The sequence below is a fragment of the Piliocolobus tephrosceles genome, chromosome 8 (genome assembly GCF_002776525.5).
Source record: "Piliocolobus tephrosceles isolate RC106 chromosome 8, ASM277652v3, whole genome shotgun sequence".
Taxonomy (NCBI): Eukaryota; Metazoa; Chordata; class Mammalia; order Primates; family Cercopithecidae; genus Piliocolobus; species Piliocolobus tephrosceles.
This window is the reverse complement of record NC_045441.1, coordinates 28,979,281-28,994,048: the sequence shown is the minus strand read 5'-3', so window position 1 is coordinate 28,994,048 and position 14,768 is coordinate 28,979,281. Positions and strand designations below refer to the sequence as shown.

General features: G+C 38.5%; 1 protein-coding gene across 3 annotated transcripts in view; it reads right to left on the bottom strand.

Moving 5' to 3' along the window:
- The window catches only part of SUGCT (succinyl-CoA:glutarate-CoA transferase), a 740,869-nt gene that overhangs the window by 432,016 nt on the left and 294,085 nt on the right, over positions 1 to 14,768 (bottom strand). The gene's annotated exons all lie outside the window — the stretch shown is intronic.

Genomic DNA, 14,768 nt, shown 5'->3' with positions numbered 1-14,768 from the left:
ATATACACACACACATATACACACACATGTATGTATGTATATGTGTGTGTGTGTGTGTGTGTGTGTGTGTGTGTGTGTATATATATATGTTTTATGAAAGGGTCTGGCTCTGTCACCCAGGCTCCCAGGATGGAGTACAGTGGCATGATCTCAGCTTACTGCTCCACCTCCCAGGTTTAAGCAATCCTCCTGCCTCAGCCTCCTGGGTATCTGGGACTACAGGTGCATGGCACCATGCCCAGCTAATTTTGTCCTTTTTGTAGAGATGGGGTCTCGATATGTGGCCCAGGCTGGTCTTAAACTCCTGGGCTCAAGATCTGCCCATGTCGGCTTCCCAAAGTGCTGGGATTACAGGCATTAGCCACTGTGCCTGGCCCTTTTTCTTTTATATATGGATAGTTGGTTTCATTTAGATCATTCTAAGCATTTCCTAGCTCTTCCACTGTTACAACATTTGTCAAAAAAATAAAAAAGAGTGATTCAAAAAAATAAAGAAAATTCATTATAATGTACAAAATAAAATACTGTATCCATTATGGTTTGAATCAGTTAAGAATTTTTTGTTTTATTTTCATTTTTTTCCCTGTAGGGCAAAGAGCATTATAAGGCAAAAAGCATTATGTTTCTACAAAGTGTAAGCAGCATAGATAGAAAGAAGAGAGAAGCAAAGGAAGGAGAAAGAAAGGAAGCGAAGGAAGGGAGGGAACGTAGAAGACTACGTTCTAGTGCCCTCTGTCATCAGGATGCTTACTATCACACTGAACTATACTTTTTGACCCCTCTGTATTATTTGATACTGTTACCCATTCCCTCCTTCATGAACCTGTCTTATCTTCAGGCTCTGTCCAAGTTCATCTCCTAGCTCTCTGTTTTGCTCCTACCCTTTCTGCAGGATTTTCTTCTCCTGAGCCTTCATCATTTCTTAAGCATATGTCTTTGGTCTTTCACTTCACTTGCTTATTATAGTAGCCACTAGCCACCTGTGATCATTAAATTTAAATAAATTGAAATTAAATTAGCCAGTCACTAAAGGTCAAATATTGTGATTCTATTTATATGAAATGTCTAAAATAGGCAAATCCATCAAGACAGAAAAAAACACTAGTGGCTGCATAAAGCAGTGGAAGCTGGGGGAAGATGGGGAGTGATTGTTAATGAATACAGGGCTTCTTTTCAGGGCAATGAAAATGTTCTAAAATTGACTGATGCTTGCACAACTCTGAATACACTAAAAATCACTGGATTGTGCACTGTAAATGGGTGAATTATATGGTATGTGAAGTACATTCCAATAAAGCTGTTATTAACAATTAACAATTCAGATCCATAGTCACACTAGCTAAATGTCAAGCATTCAATAGCCACATGTGGATAGTGGTTATTGTATTAGCCAGCACAGACACAGAGTATTTCCATCATCACAAAGTTCTCTTATACAGTGCTGATAGAGTGGAACTGGGAGATTGTATTGGTCATGTCTTCATTTCCGTCTTCATCATCCTAACATGATATCTGAAGAATGTCAGGCAATTAATAAATAGTAGGTAAATGCTAATGAATCAACCAAATGATTGCTTCCAGAGAGCACAATGGTAGCTAAAATAGATGTCAAGTAATACATTATAACAAGGTTTTATTCTATTTACATTGTTGCTTGGTTTGGTAAGGAATGCTATTAAGGAGATATCACATAAACTCTTTTAAACATTCTCTCTGGTCCATGAGGGCAAAAGTAAAGTTAGTGTCATAGACAATGCTTAGTGTTTCTCAAACTACAGAAAGAAAATCTGCAACAAAGCTGTGGGTGAGGTACAAAGGATTTAGAGCTGAAGTATTGCAAGGAACCACTGACAACTGTGAAGTTATACAGGTTGTTTGCTTGCTTTTTTGTTGAGAAGGGTGAGGTGGGGGGTGAATAAGTAAATGTGAAGTAAGAATCTGTGTTGGAATGTATAATGTGAAAAAAGGCTTTACAAATTTTGGATCAGTGACATGTCCAGTAAGTTTATATTTTCTGGGGTATTCATTTCCTTTTCATAAGTAAAGAAATGCAAATGTTTCCCTGCAGCCTCCAAAATATATTTAAATACATCTTTTAACAATATAAAAGTTTAAAATGTTTAAGAAGCTTCTAGAAAGCTGAACATACAGAGGTTCCTGAAGGATGGCATGCCCTGGAAGGGAATGGAAGCTCCATACCCCTTCCTATACCTTACCCTAAACATCTCTTCATCTGGACACTTGTTAATATCCTTTATAATAAACCAGCAGGCATAATAATTTTAAGCAAAGGTAACTAGTCAATGATCATTGAAAAGTGAAGAACTCATGGCAGCTGAGCCTCAGAATACAATCGGCCTAAAGATCATCAAATAGATTTTATAAAGATTCAGGTAAGATTAGGAGTTCTTTTTAGTAATTATTTGTTCCCTGTTACTGCTACAGTATTTATTTAATAAACATATTTTAAATAAGAACTTTAAAAAATAATATGTTATTGAGGACATCTGCATCAATGTTCATCGGGATATTGGTCTAAAATTCTCTTTTTTTGTTGTGTCTCTGCCAGGCTTTGGTATCAGGACAATGCTGACCTCATAAAATGAGTTAGGGAGGATTCCCTTTTTTTCAGTTGATTGGAATAGTATCAGAAGGAATGGTACCAGCTCCTCTTTGTACCTCTGATAGAATTCGTCTGTGAATCCATCAGGTCCTGGACTTTTTTGGTTGGTGGGCTATTAATTATTGCCTCAATTTCAGAGCCTGTTATTGGTCTATTCAGGGATTCAACTTCTTCCTCATTTAGTCTTGGGAGGGTGTAAGTGTCCAGGAATTTATCCATTTCTTCTAGACTTTCTAGTTTATTTGCATAGAGTGTTTATAGTATTCTCTGTTGGTAGTTTGTATTTCTGTGGGATTGGTGATGATATCCCCTTTATCATTTTCTATTGCACCTATTTGATTCTTCTCTCTTTTCTTCTTTATTAGTCTTGTTAGCGGTCTATCAATTTTGTTGATCTTTTCAAAAAACCAGCTCCTGAATTCATTGATTTTTTGAAGGGTTTTTGTGTCTCTATCTCCTTCACTTCTGCTCTGATCTTAGTTATTTCTTGCCTTCTGCACCAAATCTAGCAGCACATCAGAAAGCTTATCCACCATGATCAAGAGGGCTTCATCCCTGGGATGCAAGGCTGGTTCAACAGACACACATCAATAAACGTAATCCATCATATAAACAGAACCAAAGACAAAAACCACATGATTATCTCAATAGATGCAGAAAAGGCATTTGACAAAATTCAACAGCCCTTCATGCTAAAAACACTCAATAAATTCGGTATTGATGGGACATATCTCAAAATAATAAGAGCTATTGATGACAAACCCACAGCCAATATCATACTGAAAGGACAAAAACTGGAAGCATTCCCTTTGAAAACTGGCACGAAACAGGGATGCCTTCTCTCACCACTCCTATTCAACATAGTGTTGGAAGTTCTGGCCAGGGCAATCAAGCAAGAGAAAGAAATAAAGGGTATTCAATTAGGAAAACAGAAAGTCAAATCATACCTGTTTCCAGATGACATGACTGTATATTTAGAAAACCCCATCATCTCAGCCCAAAATCTCCTTAAGCTGATGAACAACTTCAGCAAAGTCTCAGGATACAAAATCAATGTGCAAAAATCACAAGCATTCCTATACACCAACAACAGACAAAAAGAGCGTCAAATCATGAGTGAACTCCCATTCACAATTGCTTCAAAGAGAATCAAATAACTAGGAATTCAACTTACAAGGGATGTGAAAGACCTCTTCAGGGAGAACTACAAACCACTGCTCAACAAAATAAAAGAGGACACAAACAAATGGAAGAACATTCCGTGCTCATGGAAAGGAAGAATCAATATCATGAAAGTGGCCATACTACCCAAGGTAATTTATAGATTCAATGCCATCCCCGTCAAGCTACCAATGACTTTTTTCACAGAATTGGAAAAAAACTACTTTAAAGTTCATATGGAACCAAAAAAGAACCTGCATTGCCAAGACAATCCTACCCCAAAAGAACAAGCTGGAAGCATCATGCTACCTGACTTCAAACTACATATTACAAGGCTATAGTAAACAAAACATCAAGGTACTGGAACCAAAACAGAGACATAGACCAATGGAACAGAACAGAACCCTCAGGAATAATACCACACATCTACAACCATCTGATCTTTGACAAACCTGATAAAAACAAGAAAAGGGGAAAGGATTCCCTATTTAATAAATGGTGCTGGGAAAACTGCCTAGCCATATGTAGTAAGCTGAAACGGGATCCCTTCCTTACACCTTATACAAAAATTAATTCAAGATGGATTAAAGACTTCAATGTTAGACGTAAAATCATAAAAACCCTGGAAGAAAACCTAGGCAATACCATTCAGGACATAGGCATGGGCAAGGACTTCATGTCTAAAACACCAAAAGCAATGGCAACAAAAGCCAAAATTGACAAATGGGATCTAATTAAACTAAAGAGCTTCTGCACAGCAAAAGAAACTACCATCAGAGTGAACAGGCAACCTACAGAATGGGAGAAAATTTTTTCAATCTACTCATCTGACAAAGGGCGAATATCCAGAATCTACAAAGAACTTAAACAAATTTACAAGAAAAAAATCAACCCCATCAAAAAGTGGGAGAAGGATATGAACAGACACTTCTCAAAAGAAGACATTTATGCAGACAACAGACACATGAAAAAATGCTTATCATCACTGGCCATCAGAGAAATGCAAATCAAAACTACAATGAGATACCATCTCACACAGGTTAGAATGGCAACCATTACAAAGTCAGGAAACAACAGGTGCTGGAGAGGATGTGGAGAAATAGGAACACTTTTACACTGTTGGTGGGACTGTAAGCTAGTTCAATCATTGTGGAAGACAGTGTGGCGATTCCTCAAGGATCTAGAACTAGAAATACCATTTGACTGAGCCATTCCAATAAACCATGCTGCTATAAAGACACATGCACACATATGTTTATTGTGGCACTATTCACAATAGCAAAGACTTGGAACCAACCCAAATGTTCATCAATGATAGACTGGATTAAGAAAATGTGGCACATATACACCATAGAATACTATGCAGCCATAAAAAAAGGATGAGTTCATGTCCTTTGTAGGGACATGGATGCAGTTGGAAACCACCATTCTGAGCAAACTATTGCAAGGACAGAAAACGAAACACCGCATATTCTCACTCATAGGTGGGAATTGAACAATGAGAACACTTGGACACAGGGTGGGGAACATCATACACCAAGGCCTGTCATGGGATGGGGGGAAGGGGGAGGGATACCATTAGGAGATATACCTAATGTAAATGACAGTTAATGGGTGCAGTACAGCAACATGGCAGATGTATATATATATGTAACAAACCTGCACATTGTGCACATGTACCATAGAACTTAAAGTATAATTTTTTTAAAAAAATGAGCTTCTTATAAGAATTTGGGACTTTTTAAGCTTTTTAACAAGGTTTGGAAACTACCAAATTAAGCCATTTTGCTAGTCTCAACTCCCAGGTAAAGTCTATGAGCTACATTACCATCAACAACTTTTCTAGTAAAGTAGGCACTAAATGGTCCTATATAAAGACAAAAAATAAATAAATAATATGTTATCACTATAGAAAATTGGGGAAGTACAGAAAAATATAAGGTGGGAAAAAACTGCATGATATCATCACCCAGAAGAAGCTACTATTAAGTAGCATTCCTCTTTCTAGTTTCTTTGTATGTGCTTTTACATTATTAAGGAAACTACCTTTGAGAGAAATATGATAGAAAAATTATCAGTGAGTGAAATCTAACCTAACTGAGTCCAGCTTGTTTCTAATTTCACAAGCTAACTGACTTCTTTAACTTTACAGTCTCTTCCAGAAGCTCTCCTTCCTCAGGGATCAAAACTGCCTTTTAAGACTAATGAAAGCATACAACATTAGCATTATAGGAGGGACTTGAATTCTGCTAAGACATGGGTTAGTTAAATGATAACCAGCATTGTTCCCTTGCTTACCTTTCTATAAGGATTTACTATTTCAGAAGTCAAAAGGTGTGTGACTTCTTAATTGCTCCTACGGATAACATCACTATCGTCAAAACCTCCTAAGATTGGTATTTGAGATATTTTTCAGATTTTGTAATTCTGGTGAATGACTTAACTCTACCCAGACCTGTGAGTCATAGGAAGGATCTAATACAACCAGTCCTGAGACCCCCACCCAGAAACTCACTCAGAGTACTAAGATAATTTGGACACTGCTAAAATTTCATCCCCAACCAATCAGCAGCACCCAATCCCTCTCCCTTAGCCTGCCAAATTACTCTTTAAATCACTAAACTCCAAGCTGTTTGGGAGGCCGACTTGAGAAATGTCTCCCATACTTCCAAACTCCCATACTCCCATACTTCCCATACTTTCTGGCCCTGTGATTATTGAACTCTGTCTCTACTGTAACACTTGTTTCAGCAAATTGGCTCCATCTCTGCAACAGGCAAGAAGAACTGGTCAGGCAATTACATGAATATGTTACTATACATGAATTTCTAGACTGCATTTTTTTTCATTTAACATCCTATCACAAGCATTTTTAAATAGCATTGTTTTTAATGACACAAAATATCATTTTCAAAATTTGCTTCAACATTCTAAGTTCATTTAAACTGGAGGGTTTTTTTTTTTTTTTTAGTTTGTTTTGTATTCAAATCAAGCCCTAATTCATATGTTAATATCACAAATAAAAAAATATTAAATTTCATATTGAAACTCTGAAGAAAATGTCTGGTCCAACTAAGATCCTTAAAAAGCCAACCTTACCCCAGTAAGGCCTGGAAGATAAAATAGAAAAATGAATCCCACCCAAGACATTTATTAATAATTAACCTGTATGATACTAGACAACTTACATAATTTAAGAGTCTCAGTTTTTACATCTCTAAAATACGAATGATCAGTAATTACCTTTAAAATTATTTTGACTAAGTTCATAAAGTACATTGATTCATGTATTTGGCAAATATCTGTTGATATAACTTAATATGTGCTAGGCTCTGGGTAGAATGGGTAGAAAATGACAAGACAAATGAGACATACATTCTAATAAAGTACCAGACACTACTCAAACATTCACATAAGTAATTATAAACAGTGACAGGCACTGGAAAAGAAAGGTACAAAACCCAATGAGGTATTTTTGTTTGTTTGTTTCTTTGTTTTTTTAAGAGACAGGGTCTCTCTCTGTCACTAACTGGTATAATCCTAGCTCACTGCAGTCTCAAACTGCTGGGCTTAAGAGATCCTCCTCACACAGCCTCCTGAGTAGCTAGGACTACTCAGATGGAGTCTCATTGTGTTGTGCAGGCTGGTCTCAAAATCCTGGCTTCAAGCAATCCTCCAATCTCAGCCCTCCAAACAATGAGATCTTAGGATAGGTGGACCTAATGTTGTCTTAGTTGGGAGCTGTGAAGCCGGGAAAGAGTCCCTAGAAAACTGATCCTAGAAAAGTCCCTAGAAAAAGATTGAGACGGTAAAATTTACTGACTTGGTAATGGCTTGAATATCATGGTTGAGAGTTGAAATCTAAGGGAGAAAAAGGTGTCATGGATGATGCTTAAGTTTTTAAGGAGCTTTTGAGATAGTCCAATGACAAGTTCACATGAGTAAGACTTGGGTACCAGGTGAAAGTCTTAACTGTGGATAAAAACTTGGCTGGGTGCAACGGCTCATTCCTGTAATCCTGGCACTTTGGGAGGCCAAGGCAGGTGGATCACTTAAGTCCAGGAGTTTGAGACCAGCCTGGCCAACATTAGCGAAATCCCATCTCTACTAAAAATCCAAAAATTAGCCGGGCATAGTGGTGCATGCCTGTAGTCCCAGCTACTCGGGAGGCTGAAGCAGAAGAATTGCTTCAACCCAGGAGGCAGAGGTTGCAGTGAACTGAGATCAGGCCACTATACTCCAGCCTGGGCAACAGAGCAAGAATCTGTCTTAAAAAAACAAAAAACAAACAAACAAAAAACTTGGCTCATTTGCTTATTATCTATAATTGAAGTCATCACATGGACCAAATCATTTAGGAAGAAAGTTCACACCGCAGAGTAGAAAAAAAAGGGAGTTAAGTGAGGGGTCTGAAGGCCTTTCCCATTTGAAATCCAGGCCGAAGAGAAGTACTCAGAGAGTAAGATGAGGACTGAAGAATGCCTACAAAGTCGACTTCCATTACATCAGCAAGAGGTGTCTGGTGTCATCATGAGAACAGAATGCAGTTTGGAGTGAATCACGGACTCCAAAACTGTTAAGGAAAGGGAGTGAGCACATGCAGACATCTGTCTGAGCAGTCTGGCTGTGAAGCACAGGGATGAACACGGACTGAAAGCACAGCGTGAGCATGGCTGCAGATGGAGGTCCCATGTCAAGGAGGACTCACGAAGTTCCCACTGGATGCTTCTACCTTCTTATTCACTGAGAGAAGATTGGGGAGATAGGAGAACGAAAGACTAAAAAAGGGTGGCGAAGTTCTGACGTATCACTGAAGACAGTGGCACAGTGAACACAACTGGGATACTGACATTCTGAGAGCCCAACCGAGTGACTTTCTCCATCATCTCTCAGTTATCCAGACATAGACTGAAGTATATTTACATTCACTAGCTTTAGGGTGTTGCCAGATGGATATGACAAAAAGATATATGTGTAGGAAAGTTAGCCAGAATATTACTGAGCAATGAGCCACGGACTAGCTGTATAAGGGAGAAAGTGGTAAAGATAGGAGGAGATTATGACTAGGCATGGGGAGGTGTGCCAGTGGGTCAGAAGTCCTGATGAGGTCTAGGAGTAGTCATGACGGGAGTAGTTGAATAAGTAAGGTGAAAGAACAAGAGACGATGGATGGTTAGAATGTAAAATGCTTCAATCAGTGATTACAGAAGTGAGGCGGGTTCAGGTTATGCCTAGAGATCCAGTGCGAAGTACATAAAATAGTTGCTGCTATGAGACAGCAGCAACACACTCTCTCTCTCTCTCTCTCTCTCTCTATATATATATATTTCTATATATATACTTTCTATGTATATACAGTAGTATAGTATATTATAATTATGATATAGTTACTACTGTACTTGGTCCCACAAGAAAGGAACTCTTCAGTGAATTCTAAGCCCTTAGGTCCTGACTCCCAGGCCCTCACTGACCCTGCAAATCACTCCTCCTTCTCTTCTCTTCATTCTGTTGGTTGCCTAAAAGAAAGCAAACCAAGTGATAACATGCGGTGCACACACACCACTAGCAGATTTTTTATCACAGGGAGAGCTCAAACCATAAGCAGCGAATTGGGCTGTGAACAGTCAGGACTGGAGTGTGTCTCCTGTAAGAAATTCAAGCCTCAGAAGGAAAGAAACAATTGCTTCTGAACGAAATGATGTGGGGAGACAGCAGCAAGGGCAAGTGTCTAGAATTTTTAAAGGACAAGGCCAAAACCAAGCCTTGCCTCACAGGAGACCAGATTGTATTACTCCTGAAGAAAGACATCCTTCTCACTAGGAGCTGTGTACATCCAGGCACAACAAGATTCACTGATAGGGAAACCAAACACAAATGCACATTTTCATCACATGCTTATCATGGTAAACCTCCTCTCCTGGAGAGGGAGATCTTTTTCAAGACTGAGAAAACAATGATGGGTCAAGGAATTTGATGACACAACAAAACTAAAGAACTTCATAATCAAACTAGGAGACACAAAAAGAGAAGCGAATGAAGGTTCGGTGTGTAGTTTCTCTATTTAGAGCAGCTCCACACAGAAAATGCGACCACCCCTGAGACATAAGATACAGAAGTGCAGACTGTGGAGCAGATGTGAAGGCGGGGAATTGAGAAGGTCAATTGAGAATTTCTGCTGCTCCTGGAAGTTTCTACTCCTTCCCAAGGACTTTGCTTTCCAGGCTTCCAGGCATGTTAGCCTCATTTGATGACATCCTAATTATAAAGCTGACTAAAGATGAAAACATAGGGGTTTCAGAAGCCCATGTCAACACAATATATCATATAATCAAGTGGGAAAAGAAAAAATGTACAACTGAAAGTTTCTGTGTTATCTTCTTAAGTTACTTTATCAGTGCATCTAGTATTTTCCCTGTCCTAAATAAAATACAAAAAATTAGTAGTATGTCTACTTCAAAACAAGAGCATAAACTTCAAGCCTTCCTGGGGCTACTTACTTTTTAACAAGATTTTCTTCCACAAAAGGTAACCGTTGCTAAATGACTTCATCATCCACTGGAAAAAGACATTCCATGAAGTTTAACTCACTGCCATGAGAATGTTTTCTGGAATGCCAAGCAGTTATTGACTTCTGGGTCTGTGCTAGTACATCATGACAAACATAGAGCAGTATTTCCTACCGCTGACAGTTCAGTTCACCTTATGGCACCGGAACTGGGCTGAGCCAGATGGCAATGAGGCACAGACTGCTTACAAATCAAGAACAGTGTCATCTATGGATGGAACAATGCCACAAATGGTAGATGAGCTCTGGAGTCTCCAACTTCACCTACTACCAATTTGGCATTGGCAGGACAATTTGTACATGGAACAAACCATGTTGAGAGCTCACTGCTAAATATAAGCCCTTGCTTTGAATTATGTAATTCTAGAGTAGCCTTGAAAGCAACATTAAATACTGATGATTTCCTGCCCCAGATCCAGGCTAGGTTTTGCTAATTCCATAATAGGAAGTTGGAATGCTCACATATATCCTTGAGGTTCCTCAAATAAATTAAATTTTACTTCCAATCCAACATATCTAGGATTTTCAATCACTCCATTTCTGATACTGGGTGTGGAGGTAATGATAAGGAGGGAAATGGGCAACTGCCTCAAATATTTTCTATTGTTTACATGTTGTCAGTGGATATTATTTTTCTTACAAAGAAAACTTTTTATGAAGAAAGCCTACTGTTATTCAAGAAGGTAGTTATCATGTATCTTGGGCACAAGGTAAAACGACACATAGAGTTTTTCTTCCTGAGGAATATAGGCCAAAAACTGATTTTAAGAAAACTGAACTAACTGTATTATAAAGAATGCTAAGCCAGATTATTTTGAACAGCCTACCAAAAGCAGCTACTGCTTCATAGAAACTATGCAAAAAATGCTAGACAAGAGACCATATTGATTTTTCAGGAACACCCCAAGGTAAAAATTCCAAAAAATGCTAAGCCAGATTATTTTGAATAGCTTACCAAAAGCAGCTACTGCTTTATAGAAACTACACAAAAAATGCTAGACAAGGGACCATATTGATTTTTCAGGAACAACCCAAGGTAAAAATTCCTTGAGCATATGAAATATTTTTAAGTACTCTTTGTTGTATCTCAAACATGCTACAACAATCACAGTTCTGTACCATCTATGTACCATATATGAAAATATCATTTCTGACAAAGCCTACATTTACCTCAGACTAAAGGCATTTATAGAACAGAGCTTTAGTCAAGCTGTCACCACATTTCACTACCTACAAGCAAAGAATCAAGCTAGAAAAAAATAGTAACTATAGTTACAATAAAAATATTCTAAATTGGCTTATATAGTGTATTGCCAATAATGTTTCCCAAGCATATCTGTTCATTATATCTCTGGATTTATCAATGACAAAACACAGGGCATACATAGTGAGACAGAGATTGGGGGAGGCCCTGAAAGTAGGCCCGCCGACTAGACCTAAAGTGGCATTAGAATACAGGCCCAGGTGACAGCAGAGTTTCATCCCAGAGTATGTAAAATTTGAACAAGTGTGGTACTAGGAAGCAGTCATGGCTAAGTATGGTGTCTCAAGCCTGTAATCCCAGCACTTTGGGAGGCAGAGGTGGGAGGATCACCTGAGGTCAGGAGTTTGAGACCAGCCTGGCCAGCATGACAAAACCCTGTCTCTATTAAAAATACAAAAATTAGCTGGGTGTGGTGGCATGCACCTATAGTCCAGCTACTCGGGAGGCTGAGGCAGGAGAATTGCTTGAACCCAGGAGGCAAAGGTTCCAGTGAGCCGAGATTGTACCACTGCACTCCAGACTGGGTAACAGAGCAAGACTCCATCTCAAAAAAAAAAAAAAAGAAAGAAAGAAAGAAAAGAAAGCAGTCAGCAAGATAAAGTATGGCATATGGGAGATGAAAAATTTTGATAGCAAAAGTCTTGAAACCCACAGTAGTTAAATGGCCCAAAAGACATATAGAGAGTCACAGGCTGCAGGATCCCAGCTATGAGGATGAGGCTCAGAAACTCAGCACCAAATTCTCATATAAGGAATTGTGATAGCAAGGCAAAGGGTGGAGGGACAGGAACCAGACAGTTAACACAATGAGAAACTCAGAGAATACAGGCAAAAGCAGAAGCCCAAGCCATTGAACAAAGGCAGAGCAAGCATGGAGAGTGATCTCTGGGGAGGGCAGGTGGCTGAATGTCAGATAAGAGCAACTTAAATGCTAGTTCAAGGTGCTAGTTAGTTAAGCGTCTAAGACAGTATCTGGGATATTAGAACCCAATACATTTTTTAAATCAATGTCAGTGTGTCACAGCAATCTAGGCAATTCAGGAAATATGAGATATTATAAGGCTTGGTGGCAAAACTGTAAGCATAAAATAGAGGAGAGTTTCAGGGAATCAAAGATAAGGACCAACTGAAAAAGGCAAGCATGCTAAGAATAGATTCCCCAAACAAACTTCCTTCCTCTTCCTCACAGATGATCACCCAAGTTTAAGGGTGAATATTAGTTAAAATGAGATGCTGAATATACTTCTATCAGGATTTATAGGTATGTCCTATAGTAGGAACAACGAGGACCTCAGTCCCTCTTATTAGGTACTTCTCATTCTTCTTACCATGCCCAAACGTTGGCCTTGAAGTATACAGGGTCAGCCTTTGTACCCTTTCCACATAGCTACTACCAAGTAATGGGATATACACTGATAATAAAATATATTTGCCATCCAAATTTGGGTTCCTGTACAGAAGGTTGGAATCTAAAGTATACAGAGTCTCAAAACATCTTTTGGCTTGGCAAACTATGGGAAGTGTGAATGGCTACTCAGCTCATTCAGCAGAAAATGAGTCCTTATGGGAGGGTCGTGCTGACCCACAGCAGCAGGTGAAATTCTCATGGAGTAACCAAGTATTAAAACAAGTCAACTCCAGGGTCAGAAAAAGCATAGGGGAAGGTTCTATCTGATAAATGTACAGACATTTATAACTGAAAAATGTGATGGAAAAGGTAGCAGGCAAGAAGCACCAGGCAGGACCTTGATGAGACTGCCATATTCCAGGGTCTGGACTTGTTCTTTATAGGACTCACTTCTTGTACTGGATGATCAGACCTGGAAGCCTAACTCAAGGCATCTAAAATGCATGTGAGATTAAGATAGATACCACAAGGATAAATTACTACTATATGATTAGAAAGAACTATATTATAAGCCACAATACTTAAAGACTATATGACTAATTCTCTTCTTGAGAAACTAAGAAGGTAAAAGATCACAGACACGAGCATGGTTTAAGTTCTTCCTTCTCAAAGTCCCCATGAATCTGGATATGAAGTTCAGCCTGAATCTGCCAGTGAAAAAAACATTAGACCATTCTGTGTGTGACTGTAAGAAGAGAAAACAATAGGGCCAGGCTTATTCAACAGAAGGAACTATGATAAATTGCGAGAAGATTAAGGTCTCCAAATGTACCTCAACCATTGAACTCTATGAAATACAAGAAAAAACAAGATACTATCTGAATAGTATTCTGTACATACCTTTCAATCATTAGTTACTCAAAAGAATTGGACTCACATGGGCACATCTACCATGATTAAGGTCATGAGAGTGTTATGTAAGGTTTGCAACAAAATTTAGACCAATTAGGAAGTTATCCCCTCCAAAGTAAGTTAATAGCAGAACAAATGGGAACATTCCTCCAAAACAACACGAAAAAACTTTAGTAAGTCATCCTAGTAGGTCACAAGGTGAAGAAAGCAATAATTATTTCCAGATCTCTAAAACCACTTATGATAACACATGTGGTATGCATATGCCCACCCCAAAGTTATTATAACAGGTTATAACAGTTAAAAGATCAAGGTAGCCAAGAAATTCTGTTTTATTTTAGAGTTCATTTATCTGTGTGAGTAATTGTTATATTTCAGTTTCTCTGGGATTCCTGTTCTATAAATAAAGGTGGAAAATATGTAAATATTTTTATGCACAATAACAGAATGTGCTGAAAATAATTTATCTTTGCATGCCTCCCCAAATACTATAATTCTTCATCCCAATTACATTAGATATGTTTAATTTGTATTCCACCCCAAACATCTTGAAGAAGCAGCTCTATACATCATGCAACTGAGCATTCCTCTTCCCTGGTTGAACAGAATAGTGTGAGCATCATTTCCATGCCAGCCAGTAGGTTTACTTGGCACAAATCAACTGCATCAGCTTGAAGATTCAAAAGGAAACAGGAAGGTGGAGATGAGATGGCCACATTCGGCTTAATAAGTAAGTCTGAAAGACTAACAAAGACTAAAACTCAGACCAGACTACAAAATAGAAATAGAGATATGGACTAAGCAACTGCCTCATTCCTAATGGCATCTTACATCTTGTGAATCTCAAGTGTACATCACATACTTTTCGAAACATGTGGATATCAACAAGAAGTTA